We start from the raw sequence: 9,610 nt of genomic DNA, 5'->3' as shown, positions 1-9,610 counted from the left end.
GCAACCTCCATGGGACATGGAAAAGACTCGAGAAGAGAGCTCGCTCACAGGGAGAGAGAAGCCAAGGAGACCACGAGAGTGCTGAGAGTGGGACAGCGCTGAATAGGCGGGAGAAGCCTGCGCGTATAAACGGAGATATATATCCAATTGCAACGAAGGAACGTGCCAAAGATCGAGAACAATGGCAGAAATGCTAGTAACGTGCACTTCGGGACCAACGCATCACCGGAAGACAACCGCCAAACATCGAAAGAGTCGCGATGCTCCGCAACCTACGTGCAAAGCGGTCGCACACCGGGTAAGGGAGTGAGAGCCCCAAACATAGCTGGGCGAGGCGCTCACTCCGCTCTTTAATATCTCGTTAATACCGCCAAGGAAATGGCACAAGCACACACACACAAGCATCCTCGGAAGAGGACAGTTCGAGTGACAGGTCAAATCCAAGAGTTCCGAAGACTACCTCCAGGAACAATCGGGAACAAGACCGATTACAAGTCGTCGAGTCTGTTACTGGGCGAACACGAGATGCGCACAGGAAATCGATCAGCCCTCACAATGGCCCAAGGCCAGAGATCGGACTGCTACGATTTACCCCAACAATCATCGTGCCACTCTTCGCAGAGAGGTGATAGACGCCAACGAGCCCGCGCATAGCAATCGAGGTGTAAAAAGGGCGTTGAAGGCAGGAAGCCTGGACGAAAGAGGCTACGAGGTCACCTCGAAGCGGTCTAAGAATCGGGCGCACTTGGGGCGACTACCAGTGCCAACCCCTTATCCCGCGGTGCGTCCGACACACAGAAATTTCCAAGGCGGCCAAGGAGCCTCCCCGCATAGCAATCGGGGTGTGAGGTTACGGATGCAGCATTGATAGCAATCGAGGTGTGAGGCGAAGGATGCAGAAGTGAGAGCCGAGGGATGTAGCAGAGATAGCAATCGGGGTGTGTGATGCAGAAGAGATAGCAATCGAGGTGTGCGGTGGGAAGGGCCCAGCAGCCAGAATGCATGAAGCGACGGATGAAGCAGTGATGACAACCGGGCTGTGAGGAGAGGAGGGATGCAGCCAAGAAAGCAATCAGGGCTCGAGGCAAGGGATGCATCAAGGATAGCAATCATGTTGTGAGGCGAGATTCCAAAGGCTAAACGTGAGAGGCTGCAGGGTCGACTCAGAGAGGTCTATGCATGTGAGAGGCTGAAAGCAAGGTCGACTCGGAGCGGTCTATGCATCGGGCGCGCTTGGGGCGACTACCAGTGCCAACCCCTTATCCCGCGACGCGTCCGACAAAGAGAACGTTCCAAGGCGGCAGAGGAGGTTACCAGCCGAAGGATGCAGTAGCAATAACAGGTATAGTTCCGCGGCGGCCGAGAAGACTCACCGCATAGGAATCGGGATGCGAGGCGAGGGATGCGGCGGGAAGGCCCCGACGGCTAAACGGAAGAGGCTGCAGGGCCGCCTCGGAATGGTCCAAGCATCGGATGCGATTGGGACGACTACCAGTGCCAACCCCTTATCCCGCGATGCGTCCGATACACAGATAGTTCCAAGGCGGCCGAGGAGCCTCACCGCATATCAATCGGGGTGCGAGGCGAGGGATGGGGCGGGAAGGCCCCAACGGCTAGACGGAAGAGGCTTCAGGGCCACCTCGGAATGGTCCAAGCATCGGACGCGCTTGGGGCGACTGCCAGTGCCAACCCCTTATCCCGCGATGCGTCCGATACACAGATGGTTCCAAGGCGGCCGAGGAGCCTCACCGCATAGCAATCGGGGGTGCGAGGCGAGGGATGGGGCGGGAAGGCCCCAACGGCTAGACGGGAAGAGGCTTCAGGGCCGCCTAGGAATGGTCCAAGCATCGGACACGCTTGGGGCGACTACCAGTGACAGCCCCCTATCCCGCGATGCGTCCGATACGAAGATGGTTCCAAGGCGGCCGAGGAGCCTCACCGCATAGCAATCGGGGTGCGAGGTGGGGGATGCGGCGAGATGGCCCCAACGGCTAGACGGAAGAGGCCACAGGGCCGCGTCGGAATAGTCCAAGCATCGGACGCGCTTGGGGCGACTACCAGTGACAACCCCTTATCCCGCGATGCGTCCGATACGAAGATAGTTCCAAGGCGGCCGAGGAGCCTCACCGCATAGCAATCGGGGTGCGAGGTGGGGGATGCGGCGAGATGGCCCCAACGGCTAGACGGAAGAGGCTGCAGGGCCGCCTCGGAATAGTCCAAGCATCGGACGCGCTTGGGGCCACTACCAGTGACAACCCCTTATCCCGCAATGCGTCCGATACGAAGATAGTTCCAAGGCGGCCGAAGAGCCTCACCGCATAGCAATCGGGGTGCGAGGTGGGGGATGCGGCGAGATGGCCCCAACGGCTAGACGGAAGAGGCCACAGGGCCGCCTCGGAATAGTCCAAGCATCGGACGCGCTTGGGGCGACTACCAGTGACAACCCCTTATCCCGCGATGCGTCCGATACGAAGATAGTTCCCAGGCGGCCGAGGAGCCTCACCGCATAGCAATCGGGGTGCGAGGCGAGGGATGCGGCGAGATGGCCCCAAAGGCTAGACGGAAGAGGCTGCAGGGCTGCCTCGGAATAGTCCAAGCATTGGACGCGCTTGGGGCGACTACCACTGCCAACCCCTTATCCCGCGATGCGTTCGATACACAGATAGTTCCGAGGCGGCCGAGGAGGTGGGGGATGCAGCGAGATGGCCCCAACGGCTAGACGGAAGAGGCTGCAGGGCCGCCTCGGAATAGTCCAAGCATCGGACGCGCTTGGGGCGACTACCAGTGACAACCCCTTATCCCGCGATGCGTCCGATACACAGATAGTTCCGAGGCGGCCAAGGAGCCTCACCGCATAGCAATCATGGTGCGAGGTGGGGGATGCGGCGAGATGGCCCCAACGGCTAGACGGAAGAGGCTGCAGGGCCGCCTCGGAATGGTCCAAGCATCGGATGCGCTTGGGGCGACTACCACTGCCAACCCCTTATCCCGCGATGCGTCCGATACACAGATAGTTCCAAGGCGGCCGAGGAGCCTCACAGCATAGCAATCAGGGTGCGAGGCGAGGGATGCGGCGAGAAAGCCCCAACGGCTAGAGGGAAGAGGCTTCAGGTCCGCCTCGGAATGGTCCAAGCATCGGACGCGCTTGGGGCGACTACCAGTGACAACCCCTTATCCCGCGACGCGTCCGATACACAGATAGTTCCAAGGCGGCCGAGGAGCCTCACCGCATAGCAATCGGGGTGCGAGGCGAGGGATGCGGCGAGAAGGACCCAACGGCTACACGGAAGAGGCTTCGGGGCCGCCTCGGAATGGTCCAAGCATCGGACGCGCTTGGGGCGACTACCAGTGACAACCCCTTATCCCGCGACGCGTCCGATACACAGATAGTTCCAAGGCGGCCGAGGAGCCTCACCGCATAGCAATCGGGGTGCGAGGCGAGGGATGCGGCGAGAAGGACCCAACGGCTACACGGAAGAGGCTTCGGGGCCGCCTCGGAATGGTCCAAGCATCGGACGCGCTTGGGGCGACTACCAGTGACAACCCCTTATCCCGCGACGCGTCCGATACACAGATAGTTCCAAGGCGGCCGAGGAGCCTCACCGCATAGCAATCGGGGTGCGAGGCGAGGGATGCGGCGAGAAGGACCCAACGGCTAGACGGAAGAGGCTTCGGGTCCGCCTCGGAATGGTCCAAGCATCGGACGCGCTTGGGGCGACTACCAGTGACAACCCCTTATCCCGCGACGCGTCCGATACACAGATAGTTCCAAGGCGGCCGAGGAGCCTCACCGCATAGCAATCGGGGTGCGAGGCGAGGGATGCGGCGAGAAGGACCCAACGGCTAGACGGAAGAGGCTTCGGGTCCGCCTCGGAATGGTCCAAGCATCGGACGCGCTTGGGGCGACTACCAGTGACAACCCCTTATCCCGCGACGCGTCCGATACACAGATAGTTCCAAGGCGGCCGAGGAGCCTCACCGCATAGCAATCGGGGTGCGAGGCGAGGGATGCGGCGAGAAGGACCCAACGGCTAGACGGAAGAGGCTTCGGGTCCGCCTCGGAATGGTCCAAGCATCGGACGCGCTTGGGGCGACTACCAGTGACAACCCCTTATCCCGCGACGCGTCCGATACACAGATAGTTCCGAGGCGGCCGAGGAGCCTCACCGCATAGCAATCGGGGTGCGAGGCGAAGGATGCGGCGAGAAGGACCCAACGGCTAGACGGAAGAGGCTTCGGGTCCGCCTCGGAATGGTCTAAGCATCGGACGCGCTTGGGGCGACTACCAGTGACAACCCCTTATCCCGCGACGCGTCCGATACACAGATAGTTCCAAGGCGGCCGAGGAGCCTCACCGCATAGCAATCGGGGTGCGAGGCGAGGGATGCGGCGAGAAGGACCCAACGGCTAGACGGAAGAGGCTTCAGGGCCGCCTCGGAATGGTCCAAGCATCGAACGCGCTTGGGGCGACTACCAGTGACAACCCCTTATCCCGCGACGCGTCCGATACACAGATAGTTCCGAGGCGGCCGAGGAGCCTCACCGCATAGCAATCGGGGTGCGAGGCGAGGGATGCGGCGAGAAGGACCCAACGGCTAGACGGAAGAGGCTTCAGGGCCGCCTCGGAATGGTCCAAGCATCGGACGCGCTTGGGGCGACTACCAGTGACAACCCCTTATCCCGCGACGCGTCCGATACACAGATAGTTCCGAGGCGGCCGAGGAGCCTCACCGCATAGCAATCGGGGTGCGAGGCGAGGGATGCGGCGAGAAGGACCCAACGGCTAGACGGAAGAGGCTTCAGGGCCGCCTCGGAATGGTCCAAGCATCGGACGCGCTTGGGGCGACTACCAATGACAACCCCTTATCCCGCGACGCGTCCGATACACAGATAGTTCCGAGGCGGCCGAGGAGCCTCACCGCATAGCAATCGGGGTGCGAGGCGAGGGATGCGGCGAGAAGGACCCAACGGCTAGACGGAAGAGGCTTCAGGGCCGCCTCGGAATGGTCCAAGCATCGGACGCGCTTGGGGCGACTACCAGTGACAACCCCTTATCCCGCGACGCGTCCGATACACAGATAGTTCCGAGGCGGCCGAGGAGCCTCACCGCATAGCAATCGGGGTGCGAGGCGAGGGATGCGGCGAGAAGGACCCAACGGCTAGACGGAAGAGGCTTCAGGGCCGCCTCGGAATGGTCCAAGCATCGGACGCGCTTGGGGCGACTACCGTTGCCAACCCCTTATCCCGCGATGCGTCTGATACACAGATAGTTCCGAGGCGGCCGAGGAGCCTCACCGCATAGCAATCGGGTTGCGAGGCAGATTATTGGGAAGGGAACCCCCTGGGATGCGGCTCAAGCAGTGCCCAAAGGGACTGGAATGCGGAATCACATCGAGAGACCCAAATGCTATACGAGGGCTCAAATCGAATTATCGATTTGGCCACGACATGGACGCATCGGAACGACTACCTTTGCCGAACCACTCGCAATTGCATCCATACCGAAACCAATAGACATTTCCGTTAGAGCCCTCGCATAGCATTCGGGAATCTCGCATGCCCCTCTAAATCGACCAATGCTGGCGCTCAATGAAAATCCGAGCGCTACCACCGTTCGAGCGCCAGCATTGGTCGAGTTAGAGGGGCACGGGGGAGAATGCTCCAGTCAACACCTCCCCTATATAAGTTATTTGTCCGATTCTCGCACAACCGTAGTCTGCCTCGTCGAATCAAACAACGGTCCCAGATTCCGACTTCCATTCCGTAGAGACCCAAAAGCTAGATGGAGGCTCGCAAGAAAGAGAGTCGGCGCATAGCAATCGGGTTTCTCGAACGTTTAGGGACCGAGCTCACTTGCGGATAGGGCAAAATCCGCCAAGCAACCCAAAAGCTAGACGGGGGCTCGAATCGAATCGCCTAGGCGGCCACAACAACGACGTGTTGGATCGACTACCAGTGCCAAACCATTCAGCAAGACTAGTCTGTGTCGAGGCCGGATAGAGATTCTCAGAGAGCGCCCGCATAGCATTTAGGAGACCTGCCGCGTCCCTCACACTCGACAAATGGTGGTGCACGTTTATAAATCCGAGCGATCCCAACCCTTTCAAGCACCAACATCGGTCGAGATAGAGGGGCACGGAGGGGGCTGCGTGAGACAACACAGTCCCCTATATAAGTTATTTGTCCGATTCTCACACATCCGAAGAATGGTCATCAAATCGGACAACAGCCCAAACTTCCGACTTCCGTCCCAGAAAGCCCAAGAGCTATCTAAAACGTTCATGGCCGGAACTCGATCGCGGCTATACCAGTCCGCCAAGCAACCCAAAAGCTAGACTGGAGCTCTAGTCGAATCACCTCTGTGGCCATTGCAAGGACGTGTTGGAGCGACTACCATTGCCGAACCATTCCGCAGGTCGAGTCCATACCAAGGCCGCATAGAGATTCACGATGAGCTCCTGCATAGCAATCAGGAGACTTGCCGTGTCCATCACAATCGATAAATCCTGGTGCAAGATTTTTGCATCCGAGCGCTCCAACCAGTCGAGCACCAGCATCAATCGACATAAACGGGCACGGGGGGAGGATGCTCGAGAACACTACCTCCCCTATATAAGTTATTTGTCCGATTCTCAAGCAGCCGAAGTCTGGTCATCGAATCGGGTCAAAGACCACAACTTCCGACTTTACCCACAATGCAAGTCATCGAATCGAACATCGGCCCCCGAGTCGGACTCCATGCGTATGTCAGGTCATCGGACCCAAATTCCGCCTTCCTGCGCATGGCGGGCCATCAATATCAACTCGGTCATCGGACCCAAACTCCGCCTTTTTGCGTATGGCACGCCTTCAAATCGGTCATCGGACCCAAATTCCGCCTTCCTGTGCATGGCGGGCCATCAACATCAACTCGGTCATCGGACCCAAATTCCGCCTTTCTGCGCATGGCACGCCATCAACTCGGTCATCGGACCCAAATTCCGCCTTCCTGCGCATGGCAGGTCATCGGACACAAATTCAGACCTCGCCAATATGCCTACGTATCGAATCGGTCATCGGACCCAACTTCCGACTTCATCCATACTGTAGGGTCTTTGAGGTTGGCGCGGTGCGCTCAACCCAGGGAGTCGACCCATCGAAGCATACACCTCCCCTATATAAGCTATTTGTCCGATTCCCACACCTGTGTAGTTTGCACCTCTGACCAGGACATCGACCCCAACTTCCGAACTCGACTGCAACGACGGCACCAGCGCCTTGGTGCGCACCTTGCGACGCACAGTCCCAACATTCGCCTTCCTGCACATGGCAGGTCATCGGACCCAAATTCCGACCTCGCGAGTATGCCTACATATCGAATCGGTCATCGGACCCAACTTCCGACTTCATCCATACCGTAGGGTCTTTGAGGTTGGCGCGGTGCGCTCAACCCGGGGAGTCGACCCAACGAAGCATACACCTCCCCTATATAAGCTATTTGTCCGATTCCCACACCTGTGTAGTTTGCACCTCCGATCAAGACATCGACCCCAACTTCCGAACTCGCCTCCAACGACCGAACCAGCGCCTTGGTGCGCACCTTGCAACGCACAGTGCCAACATTCGCCTTCCTGCACGTGGCAGGTCATCGGACCCAAATTCCGACCTCGCGAGTATGCCTACATATCGAATCGGTCATCGGACCCAACTTCCGACTTCATCCATACCGTAGGGTCTTTGAGGTTGGCGCGGTGCGCTCAACCCGGGGAGTCGACCCAACGAAGCATACACCTCCCCTATATAAGCTATTTGTCCGATTCCCACACCTGTGTAGCTTGCACCTCCGATCAGGACATCGACCCCAACTTCCGAACTCGACTAAAAAGACCGCACCAGCGCCTTGGTGTGCACCTTGCAACGCACAGTGTCAACATTCGCCTTCCTGCACATGGCAGGTCATCGGACCCAAATTCCGACCTCATGAGCATACCTACTAATCGAATTGGTCATCGGACCCAACTTCCGACTTCATCCATACCGTAGGGTCTTTGAGGTTGGCGCGGTGCGCTCAACCTGGGGAGTCGACCCATCGAAGCATACACCTCCCCTATATAAGCTATTTGTCCGATTCCGACACCTGTGTAGTTTGCACCTCCGCTCAGGACATCGACCCCAACTTCCGAACTCGCCTGCAACGACCGAACCAGCGCCTTGGTGCGCACCAAAAGTGCGCACTTTTGGAGGGCACTTTTGTGCGCTCCAAAGGTGCGCACTTTTGGAGGGCACTTTTCTGCGCTCCAAAGGTGCGCACTTTTGGAGGGCACTTTTTGGAGGGCACTTTTCTGCGCTCCAAAGGTGCGCACTTTTGGAGGGCACTTTTTGGAGGGCACTTTTCTGCGCTCCAAAGGTGCGCACTTTTGGAGGGCACTTTTTGGAGGGCACTTTTCTGCGCTCCAAAGGTGCGCACTTTTGGAGGGCACTTTTTGGAGGGCACTTTTCTGCGCTCCAAAGGTGCGCACTTTTGGAGGGCACTTTTTGGAGGGCACTTTTCTGCGCTCCAAAGGTGCGCACTTTTGGAGGGCACTTTTCTGCGCTCCAAAGGTGCGCACTTTTGGAGGGCACTTTTTGGAGGGCACTTTTCTGCGCTCCAAAGGTGCGCACTTTTGGAGGGCACTTTTTGGAGGGCACTTTTCTGCGCTCCAAAGGTGCGCACTTTTGGAGGGCACTTTTTGGAGGGCACTTTTCTGCGCTCCAAAGGTGCGCACTTTTGGAGGGCACTTTTGTGCACTCCAAAGGTGCGCACTTTTGGAGGGCACTTTTCCTGTGCTCCAAAGGTGCACACCTAGGTGAGCACCTTCGACCACACCTTGTAGCACACCAAACTCTGACTTTCGACTTCATCCGCAATGCAGGGTCTTTGAGGTTGGCGCAATGCGCACAACCAGGGGAGTCGACCCATCAAACCCAACACCTCCCCTATATAAGCTATTTGTCTGATTCTCATACATGCGTAGCCTGCAGGAGCAATTAGGACATCGACCCCAACTTTCGGCTTCTAAACGAAAACAAGGTCTTTGAGGTTGGTGTAATGCGAACAACTAGGGGAGTCAACCCATCAAACCCAACACCTCCCCTATATAAGCTATTTGTCTGATTCTCATACATGTGTAGTCTACAGGAGCAATTAGGACATCGACCCCAACTTTTGACTTCTTAACGAAAACAAGGTCTTTGAGGTTGACGTAATGCGCACAACCAGGGGAGTCGACCCATCAAACCCAACACCTCCCCTATATAAGCTATTTGTCCGATTCTCATACATGTGTAGCCTGCAGGAGCCATTAGGACATTGACCCCAACTTTTGACTTCTTAACGAAAACAAGGTCTTTGAGGTTGGCGTAATGCGCACAACCAAGGGAGTTGACCCATCAAACCCAACACCTCCCCTATATAAGCTATTTGCCTGATTCTCATACATGTGTAGCCTGCAACAACGATTAGGACATCCACCCCAACTTCTGAATTCGTCTGCGTTGACCGCACCAAAGGTGCACGCCTTGGTGCTCACCAAAATCCGACTTCCGACTTCTTCTGCTATGCGGGGTCTTTGAGGTTGGCGCAGTGCGCACA

This window comes from Cryptomeria japonica, unplaced genomic scaffold (genome assembly GCF_030272615.1).
Source record: "Cryptomeria japonica unplaced genomic scaffold, Sugi_1.0 HiC_scaffold_56, whole genome shotgun sequence".
NCBI lineage: Eukaryota > Viridiplantae > Streptophyta > Pinopsida > Cupressales > Cupressaceae > Cryptomeria > Cryptomeria japonica.
Note: the sequence above shows the minus strand (reverse complement) of the source record.